Raw genomic sequence first — 20,267 nt, 5'->3', positions numbered from 1 at the left:
CATTATCTTAGAAATAAACATAACTTTGTTTTTCCAACCATAGGAAGGAAGAAAGTGAGTGGGAAGGACCGTGCTGAGGAGAAGAAGTGGATGATATATTTGTTGAAATAAAGACAGAAATAATCCAAAAAAATGACAAGAGTGTCGGCTTGGTGAAGTTATTCGAGAGTATCACTGCGAGTCTGCATCATACCGAAGCAGGATGGGTCTAACGGCAGCCAAGAATGTTAAAATAATATCCAAATGGCTGACATTTAGCCATGAACATTTGGAAAAGCTGCTGATGGTGTGTTTGATGGAGAAGTAGCTTGAAGGAGATACCATAAAAGTCCACTCTCCAATGCTTTACATTATTATTACATTAGTTCATACTGTAGTTGCTTGTAGTACATTATATTGCATTGTTTTATACAATATTTATCTAAAAAATATTTTTTCTTTTTAAAATGCACGTGTGCCTCACAATACGAAGGTCCTGGGTTCGATCCTGGGCTCGGGATCTTTCTGTGTGGAGTTTGCATGTTCTCCCCGTGACTGTGCGGGTTCCCTTCAGGTACTCCGGCATCCTCCCACCTCCAAAAACATGCACCTGGGGATAGGCTGATTGGCAACACTAAATAGGCCCTAGTGTGTGAATGTGAGTGTGAATGTTGTCTGTCTATCTGTGTTGTCCAGGGTGTGCCCTGCCTTCCGCCCGAATGCAGCTAAGATAGGCTCCAGCACCCCCCGCGACCCCGAAAGAGACAAGCGGTAGAAAATGGATGGATGGATGTTAAATATTAAAATGGTGCTATTATGGGAGCCAAGTACCAGTTATCAATCATCTTTTAGTCCGTTTGCTGCTTCTTTTTGTATTTAACTTTGTAATTTTGTACTTTTCAATTGAACTTGTCGTTCATTTACTGCACTGTGTGCCTTTTAATTGTTCCCCAGGGATAAATGAAGGTTTTTGAATTGAATAGTCAATTGATTTGCGATACACAAGTTTTGAGTGCTCCGTCACAGAACGTATTAACCTTGTAAGTTAAGGCACTACTGTATTATTTACATTTTATGCAGCGATGTGAGAATTGAAAAAACAATGTGTTTAAAGAAAATTATATTCCTCAGAAAACAAGTCTTGTCCTTGAGAAAACAATATGTTTAAAGAAAATGATATTCCTCAGTGTCCTGTAGTCAGTTGTTAAAGTTAAAGTACCAATGATTGTCACACACACACTAGGTGTGGTGAGATTATCCTCTGCATTTGACCCATCACCCATACCCCCTGGGAGGTGAGGGTAGCAGTGAGCAGCAGCGGTGGCGGGAATCATTTTGGTGATTTAACCCCCAATTCCAACCCTTGATGCTGAGTGCCAAGCAGGGAGGTAATGGTCTTTGGTATGACTCGGCCGGGGTTTGAACTCACGACCTACCGATCTCAGGGCGGAAACTCTAACCATGTTGGATTCAGCTACCTGAGCGATTCAAGTCACAAACAATATCTGTTTTCACTTGTGCTTGCAGGGATGCATATCCAAGTGAGAGGCAGACAGTCAATGCTACCTATAGACCCATCATGCTGACATGGCTAAATACCAATTAGGGCAACTTTGGCCATCTTTCAATGAAAGCCACCACCTCTTCATGTCTTCTTCCTCTTGGAAGATTACCCATCTTCTCTCTGCCTCTCCAATCAATCCATTGTCTTCTTCTCTCCATCTTGTTTCCCCCTCCTCTTTCCCTCAAAAGTACAACATGTCTACACAGTCCTGAAGCCTCAACGGAGGCCTAACCCTCTTAGCTCTTCACCAATCACAACTTTTTGAACTCAATTTCACCTCAATTGCCAATTGTTATACATGAACAGCTTTGATGCATTGTTTTTTTTTCTTCCTTTAGATTTGTGTGCCCCTTTTCTCAGTGTGTTCCATCTGCGCTGTGCTTTTTTGGAGCTTCCTGTACCTCCTCCGAATCAGCACACAACAGCAAGCATGCAGACAAACATGCAGGTGTGCGCACACAAACAACAGCCGCCGCAACACATGGTGCAGACACATGAACGTGCTTAATCGAGCTAGCGTATCCACTGGGGGGGAGCAGTCTTGATGCACATTTGTTGTCATCTTACTGCTTTGTTTTCACAAGGAGCTGGAAGAGAGAAGTCAGAAGTGATCCAGATGCAGCCTAACCCTTGTTGGAACTTGCCCAAGGCAAGACCAGGACTAGATGAGGTGAGTTACTAAATTTTCATTAAAATACAGTCAAAAATCACACAAAAACAGAAATGGCAAACCTCCTATTAATTAAGACGTCACGCATTTTTATAACCTACCGTATTTTCCGGACTATAAGTCGCTCCGGAGTATAAGTCGCACCGGCCGAAAATGCATAATAAAGAAGGAAAAAAACATATATAAGTCGCGCTGGAGTATAAGTCGCATTTGTTGGGGAAATGTATTTGATAAAACCCAACACCAAGAATAGACATTTGAAAGGCAATTTAAAATAAATAAAGAATAGTGAACAACAGGCTGAATAAGTGTACGTTATATGAGGCATAAATAACCAACTGAGAACGTGCCTGGTATGTTAACGTAACATATTATGGTAAGAGTCATTCAAATAACTATAACATATAGAACATGCTATACGTTTACCAAACAATATGTCACTCCTAATCGCTAAATCCCATGAAATCTTATACGTCTAGTGTCTTACGTGAATGAGCTAAATATTATTATTTGATATTTTACGGTAATGTGTTAATAATTTCACACATAAGTCGCTCCTGAGTATAAGTCGCACTCCCGGCCAAACTATGAAAAAAACTGCGACTTATAGTCCGAAAAATACGGTAATACCTGCACATTGCAATGGCATCTTCTATACACAATGTCCGCTGTGGACTCTTTCAAGCTCCATGGGATCCACAATCTAATGGGACCTCTCACGTAGACACAGCAGAGAATGTACATACTTCCTGCGTCAGCTCAATGAGAGCTGATGATCATGTTTTACACCCCCATCACTCGTGTACTCAGTTTCCCCAAAACAGCACAATTTTAACATGTAATATGCTTTTCAAAAAGAAAATCAAACTTTTGGATAACAAGTATTGTATGAAAAATACTACAATAGAATGCACTTCAAAAAACTACAGAAGTTTTATGAAGTAAAGTTCAGTTCTGTTCAGTTTGTTTATTTCGAACATGCATATGATACAATGTAGTGCATCACATATTTCCAGTCGTTTCATTACAGCACGTCTGAAAAGGAGTAGGAAGAAGCAGAATGTATTTAATCCTACCCCTTTTCATACCATAGCCATTTTATCCCATTTCCTTGTTCTCTGTAACAGAACAGTGAATAAAGAAATAATATACAACAAATATTAAATACATAATTAATATTTATCTAAAAAAAAAAACTAAAAAAAAAAAAAAGATAAATAAATAAAATAAGGGTTCAAGATGTTCATCATAATTATTGTTCTAGTGAAGTTTGAACAGGCTCTTAAACTGAATCATATTGGTGCTTTGTTTGATTTCTTTGGTTTATCAGTTCCATAATTTAATTCCACATACTGATATGCTAAAGGTTTTAAGTGCTGTACGAGCATACAAATGTTTTAAATTAGATTTTCTTCTAAGGTTATATTTCTCCTCTTTTGTTGAGAAGAAGAAAGGTTATAGTTTGCTTTGTACATAATTTTAGCTGTTTGCAAATGCACCAAATCGTTGAACTTCAATATTTGTGATTCAATAAATAAAGGGTTTGTATGTTCTCTATATCCAACTTTATGTATTATTTTAATTCATCTTTTTTGTAATAATTATGTTCAGCTTTTAGAGAGGACTTCTATGGTATCTCTTTCCAGCTGCTTGTCTGTAAAACACACCATCAGCAGCTTTCCCCATATTTCCATGGATAAATGTCCCCTGTTTAATAATTATTTTAACATTCTCGTCTAGCATTAGGCTCATTCTGCTTCAGTATGGTGCAGACTAACAGTGATACACTTGAATTGCTGCGCCGAGTTGGCACCACACTCGGTCACGTTTTTAATGATTTCTTTCTTTAATTCTTCTTAATACGGTCCTCCACACTCACTTTCTTCTTTACCATGGTTTAAAAACAACATTTTGTCAATTTCTAGCTATGGCGAGTAAGACTGTGGCATTTGCTACGCCAACTAATGGCGGAGATGCTTGTCACTCACATTTTTGCTCGCCACCTGAAGCATAACAATTAGCCCGAAAGACAACTCTTATCTCAAAACACTCTTAAGTTGGGGTACTTCTGTATGTTTTGGATCTGACTACAGCAGCCACTAAATGACTCTTGCAATGGATTGCGGTTGTCTGGTCAGAGTCCATATCGCTCTCACAAAGTGCACACTTAAAAGCATACATTCTTCTTGCAAGACTTCCTCTCGACGGTCACAACTTACAGCCGTGAAATATTTTTTTAAGTATAAAATCTATACTACATGACTTGATAAGTGTTTCTCCTAGGTCTCTGAGGGGCTGTCTGCGTGCATCACTGGGGGAGAAATGAATAGCTCTCCAGTGGCGACAACGCGATACCAACAGGTGGCTGTGACTGAATCACGCGCCCTGAAAGCTGACCGTGACTAATGAGTGACTCTGGTGTGAAGAACTGCTCTACGTCAGGAAATAGGAAGTAAGAGCATCATTAGGCTGAGCAGGTGTCTCCTCTGCTGGACAGCCTTTTCAAAACCACAGCACACAATACTTGCACTTTGTATGCACTTAATATAATGTATTATTAGTGGTCTTATTATTGTAACGCGTTAGTGAAACGCCGTTACTTTCGGCGGTAAATAGTAATCTAAGGCGTTATTTTTTATATTCAGTAACTCAGTTACCGTTACTACATGATGCGTTACTGCGTTATTTTACGTAATTTTTTATGTAGTATCGGCTAGAAACTGAGAAGATATGAGATTGTTTTATTGCTGCGGTGTCGTCCTTCTGAATGTTCCTGTGTCACAAGGAAGAGGCGCGCCACGCGCTGTCTATGTGTATGTGTGTGGGAGGGGGCGTGTCTGTGTTTACTAACAAGACATGGCGAAGCCGAGTTTCTTAACATGGAGATACTCTCACTACTTTTCTTTTGTCGACCACAAAGAAAAGAGCATTTTAGTTAAATGTAAGTTGTGTCTTGGATCAAAGATCCTATCCTAGCAATTCAAATCGGCTGAAACAGCTACAAAAGCAACATGCTTCAACAAAGCTAGTAAAGAGAGACACATTTCACCTCCTAAGCAACAGCGGCTGGATTTTAATGAGGCACTGTGCACTGAAGGTACACACTCTGTCAATTCTCTTATACTGTTGCTCTTTCATTCTAGACTTCTAGAGTGTTTGATTATCACATCACTCTAAATGTATAGACTATAAAGTTCACAAACATAAAGAGGGATGCTAGTGGGCCAGGCCAATCTTTCCTTATCTCTAAACTAAAACTGCGGAAATGTGTAGTCTTCTGGGCTTCAGACATGATTTTATTTCAGAATTCCTTGAGAGAGAAAAACGCCTGGTTAGGCTTTGTGTATGTAGTGTGCCTTCCTTGGTTTACAGCTATGTTGTTATTATGCTGTTTTTTACTTATGTATGTTATGTTGCAGCTATTTAAAATAGTTTTGTCAATTTGTTCTGGCCTGAAACAAATTGGCCCTTTGAAACATATCTTTGTCTTTGTAATATGATTGCTTAGCAGAGTTCAGTGATGCAAATGCATGTCAAGTTGATCAACAGATTGTATTATTCTCCAGTGCAATAACAGTACTGAAATGAAGGCTAAAAGGGCATTAAAGGGGGTCTTAAAAAAATAAAAAAAATATATATAAGTAACTAAATAGTTACTTTTCACAGTAATGCATTACTTTTTGGTGTAAGTAACTGAGTTAGTAACTGAGTTACTTTTGAAATAAAGTAACTAGTAACTGTGTAGTTACTGGTTTTCAGTAACTAACCCAACACTGGTTATCTGATGCTATATTGCTAACTAAGCAGGGGCAAATCCAGGTTACCTACACATATATACACATACTGTATATTTATACAAATATACATACATACATACATACTTATATATACACACATATATTTATACATATATATATATATATATATATATATATATATATATATATATATATATATATATATATATATACCGTATATATATATATATACACACACACACACACACGCCCCGGCCAAATTGTTTTAACCCAATGCGGCCCCCGACTCAAAAGGTTTGGGGACCCTGATGTAGATAATAGGTTTCACTATTCAAAGCGCTTTGAGTCACTACAGAAAAAGTGCTATATAAATGTAATTCAAATCACTAATTTATATTTAGTTTCATTTATTTTAGCACTATGATTATTGAGTAGGATTAAAATTAAGAGTAAGCCTTTTGATTAAGTATTAATATTTGAGTGGGCCACAGGCTTCTCTGTAGTGGAAAAGGTGGGACCCGAAGTCAAAAAAGTTAAGAAACCCTACCTTACAATACGTTCTCTGCTCACTTTACACTAGCAGAGAACACAAGACGGAACTATTATTTGAGGTAATCTAAGCGCACAGGGAACATATAAAGACAGGACAGCACCAGGGCTTGTAGCGGTCTTAGCGAGAGCAAATTCCATCTGTGCCATCAAGGCCATTATTGTGTCAAAATAGTGCCAAAATCCTCACACAAAAAAAACACACTGCACCTGGAGCCTTTGTCTTTTCTGAAGACGATGAGCGTCTTTACACAAATATTAGTGTATTTTGTATGTTTCACATTTCAGCCTACTAAACAATGACATTACCATTTATTATGATGTCATGAGAACATGTCAAAAATCTCAACCATTAATAGTAACCGTTAACAGTGATACCTTCAAGGGAATTTGCTATTACCGTACTTTCCAGGCTACAGAGCGCACCTTTTTTTAAGCTGCACTCATCAAATTTGAGAATAAATACATGTTTTACATATATTAGCCGCACCAGACCATAAGCCACAGATATGTATGTTTATTTACATACCCTTTATGTTTCCAGACGGTGCCTCTTACACGGCAGTAAAAGGAATGATCAAACAAAACAGAGCCCACACTCTAATTAGCTAAACAGATTCAATAACTCCACAGTGACATTTTGGTGAATGTACAAAACTGGGACAATATAAACAGATTGCCATTGTAAGTTAATAACACTAACACAGACACTTGTAAACATGTTAGCATATTCACTAATGCTAACAACACTAGATAGCACGTACAAATATGCATTAAAACACACCTACAGACATCACTCATGGGACAGTTTAGTAAGTCTGAATTGTTTTACTTATATTCTAAAACTTACAAATGTTGCTTGCACTGATGAATGAAGAATCCTTTCGAGCAGAAATGCTAGATGAAGCGCAATATACTTCCAGTTCAAGGCACAAAACAGGGAGTACATTTTCAACCCGCAGCGCCTGCAGTGAGCAAACTCGTCCAAAAGATGGCGCCATAGCGCAGACAATAACACATCTTTTCAGTGTCTCTGTCAGTGTTGAAAAGTATTTGTTGAATACAAAACATTATGGCGTTAGCAAAGAAAAACCCATATGTGTGACACCTCACGGCACACCCAAAGGGGGGCTTGCCCCACTATTTGAGACGCATTATTATAAACAAATGGAGAGCTTGTTATAGAAGACTGGCTGATTCAGAATGCCATATAGTAACTCATTAAGGCTTCAGCCACAGATACAGTACAGGCCAAAAGTTTAGATACACACTCTCGTTCAATGTATTTTCTTTATTTTCATGACTATTTATATTGTAGATTGTCACTGAAGGCATCAAAACTATGAATGAACACATGTGGAGTTATGTACTTAACAAAAAAAGATGAAATAACTAAAAACATGTTTTATATTTTAGTTTCTTCAAAATAGCCACTCTTTGCTCTGACTACTTTTTCGCACACTCTCTGTATTCTCTCGATGAGCTTCAAGAGGTAGTCACCTGAAATGGTTTTCACTTCACAGGTGTGCTTGAAGCTCAACGGGAGAATGCCAAGAGTGTGCAAAGCAGTAATCAGAGCAAAGGGTGGCTATTTTGAAGAAACTAGATTATAAAACATGTTTTTAGTTATTTCACCTTTTTTTTGTTAAGTACATAACTCCACATGTGTTCATTCATAGTTTTGATGCCATCAGTGAAAATCTACAATGTAAATAGTCATGAAAATAAAGAAAACGCATTGAATGAGGAGAAGGTGTGTCCAAACTTTTGGCCTGTACTGTATATTATGTTGGGTCGGGTACCAGTTATCATCACTTCTAAGCAACGGCTGGCTCGATACTTTGTCATTAAATGAACTACTCGTGAGGTTTCTCTTCCCCCAAATCTTTCTTGAGGACGCAAGTATCACTGCAGGGTATTTAACTTGAGATGGACACACCTGCCAGGAGACTATCATTTGTCCTCAAAGCTTCAAGGTGTCCTCTCCACACCATTAGCTTGGTCAACACTCTGAGGGAAACTGACATTTTATCTTGGATATTATTTAAAGGGTCACATTAAAATGACCAGAGTTTTTTTTAGACACACCTAAATAACTTCAGAATATATTTGTAAACCTGCAGCTCAAAGAGGAGGTCCAACTATTCCAACTAGGCCCAATCAACATTTTTGACCTCCCATCCAATCCAATTGCAAGTCCCGATCCGATACTTTGAAAATAAGTTATAGAATTAAAAATGTTTTATCGCAAGTAGCTTAAGTAAAAAACAATAACACATTTTTATAAAGCTTCTCTTATTAATTTTAGAATGTGCTAGTCTATTTATGTTGGCCCAGCGATGAGGCGGCGACTTGTCCAAGGTGTAAACTGCCTTCCGCCCGAGTACAGCTGGGATAGGCTCCAGCCCCCGCGACCCCAAGAGAGACACGCGTCAGAAAAAAACGATGGCTGGATGGACAGTATTGTTGTAAATCAGATGACACACTGTATTCAATTTGTGGTCTATATTTTTACAGTGCCTAGTGTACAAGAACTAAACAAAAGCAAACATTACTATTGGCTCACATTTAAATCATTTGTGTTTTGTCCTCAAAGACTTCCTGTATCCACAGACGTACTCCCTGACTTGGTAAACAACAACAACAAAAAACGACCAAAAAATGATTTGTAATAATAAGAACAACATAAATAAAAATCTAACTCTCTTAGATCTAAGTACTTTAGTAGCATTTATATACTGATACCACACTAGGTACCAATCGTATCAACATCTGGATCATCACCCCTAATTTACATTTAAGCTTTAGCGGTTAGTTATGAGATGATAGAGAAAAAGAAGAAGCTTATCAACTACGGTATTGGTATGGACTACAATGATGGATGCGCACAAATTTTCAGGACGTATCCAGATTCCAAATACACATCAGCAGAGGTAAGAAAAGTTGGTTTTGCATAATATTGCAAAACGCCAAATAATATGTCTGCTAATGGGTGCCATTTTGCGGTCATTGTACAGGGTGTAAACCACCTTCCGCCCGATTGCAGCTGAGATAGGCTCCAGCACCCCCCGCCACCCCAAAAGGGACAAGCGGTAGAAAATGGATGGATGTACACACAACATAATAATACTCGTATGTTGACAATCCATCAAGCGATACGGTTTCATACCTAACCAATGTCGCACTAAAACATTTTGACAGATTTTTGAGCACCTTGTGTAATGTTCTATATTCTCAATGGAACATTTCAAGTTTTGCAGTTGTTTACTGACATTATCTTGCAGTCTACATGTATCTCTTATGTGTGACTGCCATCTACTGGTCATATTTGTCATTACACCTTGTACCAAATAAAATAGCTGTGTGGTTGGTAAGAAAACCTGAATTATTCCATACAATAGGCGCACCGGGTTAAAAGGCGCACTGTTGATTTTTGAGAAAATTAAAGGCTTTTAAGTGCACCTTGTAGTCCAAAAAATACGGTAAATAATGAAGATTAAAAAACAATTACGAACCAAAAATTTAAAAAAAACTAAAAGCTTACATTTTTTATATTTGCATAGTATGTATATATTATCATTGCTGTAAATACAAATCTTCATATATCTAGAAAAGGTGGTCTTAAAGAGGTAGGCATTTTTCGGAGGTCTCAAGAAGGTAACAAATACAAGAGTGTGTGTGTGTGTGTGTGTGTGTGTGTGTGTGTGTGTGTGTGTGTGTGTGTGTGTGTGTGTGTGTGTGTGTGTGTGTGTGTGTGTATATAACATGTTTAGCGCTTCATTTTCCTTTCCTCCTCCAGTGATAATGTTACTTGGAAGAAACGGTTCATTTTCCGCAATGGTGATGAGGATTGGTATCTTAAAACAGTGTTTTTCAACCAATGTGCCGCAGCACACTAGTGTGCCGTGGGAGATTATCTAATTTCACCTATTTGGGTTAAAAATATTTTTTGCAAACCAGTAATTATAGTCTGCAAATTATGTGTTGTTGTTGAGTGTCGGTGCTGTCTAAAGCTCGGCAGAGTAACCGTGTGATACTCTTCCATATCAGTAGCATACCTGCCAACTACTCCGGTTTTCCCGTAATTAGTACGGTTTTCATCAACCTATTCCGGGTTACGGTTGCAGTGATAAAAAATACGGTTTTTCATTAATTAAAAAAAATGTTTTTTTTAAAGTTTTATTCACGAAATCGCGTAACAACAATGACAATCGACACTGCTTCCCGTAACTTCCTATCGAGCCATTCCGAATGCCATGCGCGAGGCTATTTATAGCACCGCTGCCAAGCACGAGGCACCTGTTGCCATTGTTTCCAAACGAGCGAACGATCATGGAATCAGCCGGAGAAAAATCGCAAACGAGTCTTAAACCGAAAAGAAAACTGCAGTCATTCCGTGAAGAATATTCAAAAGCCTATCCGGGAATAATTATCTGTTCCAAAAAGGGTGAAAACTACACGAATTGCACCTTGTGCAGACAAGATTTTTCGATCGGACACGGAGGAATTAGCGATGTAAAAGACCACGTTGGGACAAAAAAACACAAGTCTAATGCCGTTGCTAGCGATACAAGTGGAAAACTTTCAACGTTTTTCGGATTTTAGCCACAAAAAGGTAATGACACCAATGTTATCTATTGGAATTGTTTAGTACTGTTATACTGTTAAAAGTGTTTATACTATTTATGCTTTCAAGTCCAAGTTGAAGAAATCTTGTTAAATGTTGACAGCATAACTACCAAAATACAGAAGTATGTCCTTAATATTTTTGCAGTGCTATTTCTGTTGAAAAGTTAAAATGATTACATTAGAGATGTGATGTGCCACTTTTCAAGTGTCTGATGGCTTAAATTAATTTTCATAAATTTTTCATATTTTGAATTCTTTTGAAAGGCTTACAAAAAAACTACATTTGAATTGTAATTCCATGCTATTGACAGGACTATTAATTTTAATGAAGTTAGCTTACCATGTTTACAGTATGATAATTGTGATAGAAATGTGAATTTTAGGCACAGAATATTTTTTACAATTGAACAAGGCAGTAGATTATACAAGCTTGGACAGAAAGTTAATAATGACACCAATTTTTTTATTTTATGGAATTGTTTAGTACTGTTTTACCATTTGTTTACTGTAAAAAGTGTTTATACTGTTTATACTTTCAATTAACAAATTGAAGTCTTGTGAAAGGTTGACAGGATAACTGGCATTAACTGTCAAAATAATTTCAAACTATTGAAGTTAGCTTACAGAATAAACATGTCAATCAACCCATATGATTTTTGCTGTAATATTTTTGTTTTGAAAAGTCACTGTGACTGATAGAAAAGTGATGGTTTTAGCAACATTTTAACCTGTCTGAATGCTAATAATCATTTTGCGTCGGGGGGCGAACCTGAACCCCCCACCAGGACTTTGTCCTGGACCTACCGGGGCCTGCGGCCCCTGGACCCTGGCTACTAGGTTTTTCTGATTTCAAAAGTTGGCAGGTATGCAGTAGGTGGCAGCAGGTAGCTAATTGCTTGTAGATGTCGGAAACAGCGGGAGGCAGCATGCAGGTAAAAAGGTGTCTAATGCTTAAACCAAAAATAAACCAAAGGTGAGTGCCCCTAAGAAAAGGCATTGAAGCTTAGGGAAGGCTATGCAGAACGAAACTAAAACTGAACTGGCTGCAAAGTAAACAAAAACAGAATGCTGGACGACAGCAAAGACTTACTGAGGAGCAAAGACATGTACATCCGAACATGACATGTCAATCAACAATGTCCCCACAAAGAAGGATAAAAACAACTAAAATCTTCTTGATTGCTAAAACAAAGTAGATGCGGGACATATCGCTCAAAGGAAAACATGAAACTGCTACAGGAAAATACCAAAAAAAAGAGAAAAAGCCATTAAAATAGTAACGCAAGACAAGAAGTAAAACACTACACACAGGAAAACAGCAAAAAACTCCAAATAAGTCAGGGCGGGATGTGACAGGTGGTGTCAGTACACCTACTTTGAGACAAGAGCTATATTGATGCATGCTTGGTTATGCTTTAAAGTCAATTCCAACAATTGACGACTTTTTACTGTCAACTGAGTTTAGTTTTTTCATGATGTCTGCTGGCGGTGTGCCTCCGCATTTTTTCAACGCAAAAAATGTGCCTTGGCTCAAAAAAGGTTGAAAAACACTGTCTTAGAAGATAGACGACACATTTGTTGCGGCTTGCTCTCAAATTGGAGCCGGTGAGCGTGCATCCCTTTTGAAGGAATCTTTCACAAGAGTACAATCTTTTGCCATGTAAACAGTGGGAGACAACCACGGCAAAGATCGGTTGGGCTCGGCAAAAGGCAAATATCGGCCCCCGATCTGATCCCATAATCAGGATCGGGACATCTCTAATTTCCACACATCTGTGTTGCACATAATGGCCTTCAAATGTGACTTGTCAAAAGCACTGCGATTGGCTGGCAAGCAGTCCAGAGTGTACCCCGCCTCTTGTCTTAAGTCAGTTGGGTTAGTCTCAAGCCCATGCGTGGCCCTAATGTGGAAATAGAAAATGCATGGATGGATAGCTGGCAACACAACGAAGATAAGTCTTGCTGACATCAATCAATCAATCAATGTTTATTTATACAGCCCTAAATCACAAGTGTCTCAAAGGGCTGCACAAGCCACAACGACATCCTCGGTTCAGATCCCACATCAGGGCAAGGAAAAACTCAACCCAGTGGGATGACAATGAGAAACCTTGGAGAGGTGCAATCAAATGGTCTGGGGCTGCATGAGTGCTGGCGGCACTGGGGAACTGCGGTTCATTGAGGGGAAAACATAAATCCCAACATGTACAGTAACATTCTGAAACACAGCATGTTTTCCAACATAACGAGCCCAAACACACCTCCCAGATGACAAGTATGCCTCCTCCAGACCTGAACCCAATTCTGGGGGCATCCGCAAGCGCAAGGAAAGAAGAGGAGCCCAATTTCCACCAGCGATGTAATCATGGAGAAGTGGAAGAGGATTCCAGTAACAATCTGTGCAGCTCCTGTGAATTCCATGCCCAAGAGGATTAAGACTGCTGGATAACAATGGTGCTCACACTACACTCTGGACACAGCGTGGACATAATCACTAAATTACCAATAATGGCTGTGTGCTGACATGTTTTCAGAGAAATCTCTACTGCTTTCCAAGCTGTACACCGGCCTGTTCAACTAAATTGTTTTGGGGCCCGCATTTTCAGAAAGCTAAGGCAGACTTTTCCCTTTACGATAATTCGTATTTTGTGTAATCACAGTACATATGTTATTGTGGTCTATTTATTTCATCGGCGTTACAGGAGCGCTCTGATGTTTTAAGGACCTTCTTCAAAAACGCAAGTCAAAGATCTCTATGACAGTGCTCTAGTGTTTTTAAGAATCCGTTGGAAAAATGTTTGTCTCTCACAGAATCTGCTGGTTAACAGCTGAATTCACGAATTTTGAAAAAGAAAGGACCTAAAATAGAACCTTGAGAAATACCACTAGTCCGAAGACTGGAATATACTCTCGCATCATGTAGCTTGCGTCCCCTCTGATGGCATCTTGTTTGATTTATAGTTTTTCCATGGGTGGGTAGTTCACGAGATATTTACTCCTTGTGAAGAGTAATAACAACAACATCTTTTTATACATAATCAGAATCAGAATCCTCAGTTTCTTTTTAATGGAGGTTGTACTTTATAAACCAGTGAAAGAAAAACACTATGTTGCCAAAATTATTTGGCCACCCATCCAAATGATCAGAATCAGGTGTCCTAATCAATAAATTTAAATAAATAAATCACTTGGCCCGGCCACAGGTGTATAAAATCAAGCACTTAGGCATGGAGAATGTTTCTACAAACATTTGTGAAAGAATGGAGCTCAGTGATTTTCAGCGTGGAACTGTCATAGGATGCCACCTGTGCAACAAATCCAGTCGTGAAATTTCTGATGGACGAGTCTGGGTTTGGAGGTTGCCAGGAGAACGGTACATTTCGCACTGCATTGTGCAGAGTGTGAAATTTGGTGGAGGAGGAATTACGGTGTGGGGTTGTTTTTCAGGAGTTGGGCTTGGCCCCTTAGTTCCAGTGAAAATAACTTTGAATGCTCCAGGATACCAAAACATGTTGGACAATTCCATGCTCCCAACCTTGTGGGAACAGTTTGGAGCGGGCCCCTTCCTCTCCCAACATGACTGTGCACCAGTGCACAAAGCAAGGTCCATAAAGACATGGATGACAGAGTCTGGTGTGGATGAACTTGACTGGCCTGCACAGAGTCCTGACCTGAACCTGATAGAACACCTTTGGGATGAATTTGAACGGAGACTGAGAGCCAGGCCTTCTCGACCAACATCAGTGTGTGACCTCACCAATGCGCTTTTGGAAGAATGGTGGAAAATTCCTATAAACACACTCTGCAACCTTGTGGACAGTCTTCCCAGAAGAGTTGAAGCTGTAACAGCTGCAAAAGGTGGACTGACATCATATTAAACCCTATGGGTTAGGATTGGGATGGCACTTCAAGTTCATATGTGAGTCAATGCAGGTGGCCAAATACTTTTGGCAATATAGTGTATGATTGTGAAGATGGGATGTGCAACTTCTGCACGAGTCATGGCAGAGGAGAGGCAAATTTTCAACGCTACTTGGTCGTTAGGGACATTTGTTATTGAAAACAAACAAAACTTGGATAACTATTGTAAGTTAACGACATACTGGCATTATTCTGTATGATCATGTGTCATTGATGTTCATAGTTCTCATGTTAGTGAATATAACATGCTTGAGAGATTATTGATGAAGAATGAGTAAGTGTTGTGTGTGAGAGAAAAAGATATGCGTGTACCAGAAAGAATATGTCGGAATTAAACCTGTTGTAAGCATACAATTGGCAATACAAGTTAAAAAGAGTATCGTTCTTTGTGCCATCTTCTGGTTGCAACAACTCAACAAGCTGAAAAACGACACATTCAGTAATTACTTTTAGAGAACACCGAGATATAAAGTAGACAATATCCGTTTGAATGCAAATGTTCAACCATTGTTGATTTATTTAATACAATAATGTGTGCATTTCAAGCACGCCTGCTCTCCTTTGGTCAGGGACCCTCTTCTTCAAAACCTGACCAATCACAGCTAGGATTTTTGGGAGGTGCACGCAAGGTTTGCGGTAAGGGGACAAGACGGCGTCGCTTGCTAGATAGGTTACGAGAGAGTATACACCAGGCTTAACTAAAGAAGTTGAACAAATGACGACTGACTGAAGTAAACAAGGTACAGCAACACCTTAGTTACATAAATCAAATTATGAAAAAAAAGTGTAACTGCCAAAAAGGAGAGGATTTAAAGGGGTGCCTTGAGGAACGCCTCAATGATATACAAAACCCCAAACCAGTGAAGTTGGCACATTGTGTAAATGGTAAATAAAAACAGAATACGATGATTTGCAAATCCTTTTCAACCTATATTCAATTGAATAGACTGCAAAGACAAAGTTTGAACTGAGAAACTTTGTTATTTTTTGCAAATATTAGCTAATTTGGGATTTGATGCCTGCATCATGTTTCAAAAAAGCTGGCACATGTGGCAAAAAAGTCTGAGTAGCTTGATGAATGCTCATCAAACACTTATTTAGAACATCCCACAGGTGAACAGGCTAATTGGGAACAGGTGGGTGCCATGATTGGGTATAAAAGCAGCTTCCATGAAATGCTCAGTCATTCACAAACAAGGATGGGGCAAGGGTCACCACTTTGTGAACAAATACCTGAGCAAATTGTTTAAGAACAACATTTCTCAACCAACTATTGCAAGGAATTTAGGGATTTCACCATCTACGGTCCGTAATATCATCAAAGGGTGTAGAATGTGAAAGGTACATACAGATTTTGGAGCAACATACCGTATGTTGCCATCCAAGCAAGGTCTTTATCATGGACGCCCCTGCTTATTTCAGCAAGACAATGCCATGCCACATTCTGCACGTGTTACAACAGCGTGGCTTCGTAGTAAAAGACTCGACTGGTCTGCCTGTAGTCCAGACCTGTCTCCCATTGAAAATGTGTGGTGCAATATGAAGCGTCAAATACCACAACAGACTGTTGAACAACTTAAGCTGTACATCAAGCAAGAATGGGAAAGAATTCAAAATGAAAAGCTTCAGAAATTGGTCTCCTCAGTTACCAAACGTTTACTGAGTGTTGTTAAAAGGAAAGGCCATGTAACATTGTGGTAAAAATGCCATTGTACCAACTTTTTTGCAATGTGTTGCTGCCATTAAATTGTAAGTTAATGATCCATCCATTTTCTACCGCTTATTCCCTTCGGGGTCGCGGGGGGCGCTGGAGCCTATCTCAGCTACAATCGGGCTGAAGGCGGGGTACACCCTGGACAAGTCGCCACCTCATCACAGGGCCAACACAGATAGACAGAAGACATTCACACTCACATTCACACACTAGGGCCAATTTAGTGTTGCCAATCAACCTATCCCCAGGTGCATGTATTTGGAGATGTAAGGAAGTTGGAGTACCCAGAGGGAACCCACGCAGTCACGGGGAGGACATGCAAACTCCACACAGAAAGATCCCGAGGCCGGGATTGAACTCACGACTACTCAGGACCTTCATATTGTGAGGCAGATATTTGCAAAAAAAAATTAAGTTTCTCAGTTCGAACATTAAATATCTTGTCTTTGCAGTATATTCAATTGAATATAAGTTGAAAAAGATTTGCAAATCATTGTATTCTGTTTGTATTTACCATATACACTACGTGCCAACTTCACTGGTTTTAGGTTTTGTAGTTCACAAGTTTGGACCCCAGTGTTCTATGTTTGCTCGCGCGGTTAAAATGTCAATGCAAGGATCTGTTGATGTGTTTTCAGCGGTCCAACTTAGACTTAGAATTAGACTTAGACTAGACTTTACTCTATACCAGTGGTTCTCAACCTTTTTTCAGTGATGTACCCCCTGTGAAAATGTTTTTAATTCAAGTACCCCCTAATCAGAGCAAAGCATTTTTGGTTGAAAATAAGAGATAAAGAAGTAAAATACAGCACTATGTCATCAGTTTCTGATTTATTAAATTGTATAACAGTGCAAAATATTGCTCATTTGTAGTGGTCTTTCTTTAACTATTTGGAAAAAAAGATATAAAAATAACTAAAAACTTGTTGAAAAATAAACAGGTGATTGAATTATAAATAAAGATTTCTACACATAGAAGTAATCATCAACTTAAAGTGCCTTCTTTGGGGATTGTAATAGAGATCCATCTGGATTCATGAACTTAATTCTAAACATTTCTTCACAAAAAAAGAAATCTTTAACATCAATATTTATGGAACATGTCCACAAAAAATACAGCTGTCAACACTGAATGTTGCATTGTTGCATTGTAATGAATGGAATAGCCTACTTGATTTGATGTTCACTTTATGAACTTACATTCATATTTTGTTGAAGTATTATTCAATAAATATATTTATAAAGGATTTTCGAATTGTTGCTATTTTTAGAATATTTAAAAAAAATCTCACGTACCCCTTGGCATACCGTTAAGTACCCCCATTTGGGAACCACTGCTCTATACAACAGGAACACTTTTGTTTTTAGGAATTTGTTGCAAAAATTTTTGTCTCCCGAGCTTTGAACTGAACTCTTCGGCTGGTCTGGTGTTATTCCCGGGACAGATTTGGACCCGGGCCGCCTGATGAACAGCCCTGCGGTACACTGACTAGTCTCAGCTTCATTTCAACATTTTGTCCACTGAGCGGGATACAATGAAATTGTTGCTGTAATATGAAGGCTGTACTCACTTTTGAGTGTTAAAATAGATAGAAGGATGGCCTTGTGCTACTGTACAAGCATCTCCCTCTCTGACGAGTGCAGCTTCGTTCAAGAGAAGTCATGTCTCTTATTCTCTTTGTAAGCAGCCCATTGACTGATGGATGCAGCCTCAAGGACCACAACTGTGCTGAGTGAGGTTAAAGGCAGCCACAGTAATCCTTTGGCAAAAACTGGTGCCCCAGATGCAAGCGTGGTGATCCTCATGCAGAGGAGGGGGTTGAGTGCGTGCTTAGGGTCACCAAACCAAACACTGTCATTGACTCCGACTGCACTTACTGTGTGTCATTTGCATACAGTAGGGAAGGGATTCATACGGCCCCATTCCTGGGGGGGGGTTCATCATTTTGCAATGCAGTCTTCTGAAAATGATGGAAAGCGCTAACCTACATAGCAGATGACGCATTGGTCAGAGTTAGAACTGCCACAAAACACATTTTAAGATCTTCAACACTCTACTGCCACACTGCAAAAAGTCCGTGTTCAAAAAATGAGGGGTATTTTATTTGAACTAAGCAAAACTATCTACCAATAGAACAAGAAAATTTGGCTTGTCAAGACTTTCCAAAATAAGTAAAATTAGCTAACCTCAATGAACCCAAAAATACCTTAAAATAAGTATAGTCTCACTAATAACAAGAGCACTTTTCTTTGTAGAAAAAAAGGTAGACCTTTTTGCTCAATATGTTGAAAAATATTCTTAAATTAAGCAAATTCTAGTGCCATTATCTTGACATAATGATATGCGCTCCGGATCATGATTTTTTTTTCATGCTTAAAGTAAGAAATGATTACTTTAAAAAAGTAGTTTTATACTTGTGAGTGTTGATGACACAGCTTTGCATCAGTTGATATTCTAGTTTCAAGCATGTTTTACTCAATATAGGTCATCAAATCTCAGCAACAAGCTGTAATATCTTACTGAGATTATTTAGGACCAAAACTCTTAAAACAAGTAAAACACTCTAACATAAAATCTGCTTAGTGAGAAGAATGATCTTATAAGACAGAAAATAAGCAAATATCACCCTTATTTGAGATATTCAATCTTACTTAGATTTCAGTTTTTGCAGTGCATCTGCGGCTAAAGAGGATTTGTCAAGTTTCATGTGTCAGGTAAACCGTGACGAACGGGGCCATATGAATCCCTTACTATTGCGTACACTCGCGTCTCGTAATGTAGCCACGTTTTGCACCGGCGTTGATATAATGCGTGCTCCCTGATGACTTTGGCACTCATTAGCGTGGCTGATCTGTCGGGGCCTCCGAGTTGTTTACTCGGGTTGCGTCAAGCACTCGGTGTGGCATTAACACATCCGCCAACGTGCGAATTAGATCCTCCAAAAGGATGGCGGGGGATGCGGTGTAAATCCAAGGTGGGTTGAGCGGACAGGTGCGAATTTCAGGGACGTGCAAAGCTCATTTAGTGGACAGTTGAAAGGTGAATGTCATGCTTTCTCTTACTGAATGGAGCATCATCCTTCCTCGTGTGCGTACAACTGTGTGTGGGAGGAAGCGCCCACTCTTTATTAGCCCACACAATGGAAGCCACAAATAGAGAGAAAAAAAAGAAAATGAGTAAGAATAACCTAATGTTCACCATCTTACATACAGTCGTGGTCAAAAGTTTACATACACTTATAAAGAACATAATGTCATGGCTGTCTTGAGTTTCCAATAATTTCTACAACTCTTGTTTTTTTGTGATAAAGTGATTGGAGCATATACTTGTTGGTCACAAAAAACATTCATGAAGTTTGGTTCTTTTATGAATTTATTATGGGTCTACTGAAAATGTGACCAAATCTGTTGGGTCAACAGTATACATACAGCAATGTTAATATTTGGTTACATTTCCCTTGGCAAGTTTCACTGCAATAAGGC

At 38.9% G+C, this 20,267-nt stretch overlaps 1 protein-coding gene and 1 long non-coding RNA gene across 3 annotated transcripts in view; one reads left to right on the top strand and one right to left on the bottom strand.

Annotated features, from left to right (window-relative positions):
• Positions 1–20,267, bottom strand: part of phactr3a (phosphatase and actin regulator 3a) — a 69,970-nt gene that overhangs the window by 47,502 nt on the left and 2,201 nt on the right. The window lies entirely within an intron of this gene.
• On the top strand, positions 1,540–5,339 carry LOC133616861 (uncharacterized). The gene is made up of 3 exons (XR_009816910.2): positions 1,540–1,991; positions 2,128–2,213; positions 4,497–5,339. It is a non-coding gene; the product is annotated as an uncharacterized lncRNA (long non-coding RNA).

This window comes from Nerophis lumbriciformis, linkage group LG01 (genome assembly GCF_033978685.3).
Source record: "Nerophis lumbriciformis linkage group LG01, RoL_Nlum_v2.1, whole genome shotgun sequence".
Taxonomy (NCBI): domain Eukaryota; kingdom Metazoa; phylum Chordata; class Actinopteri; order Syngnathiformes; family Syngnathidae; genus Nerophis; species Nerophis lumbriciformis.
Note: the sequence above shows the minus strand (reverse complement) of the source record. Positions and strands in the feature narration are given on the sequence as shown.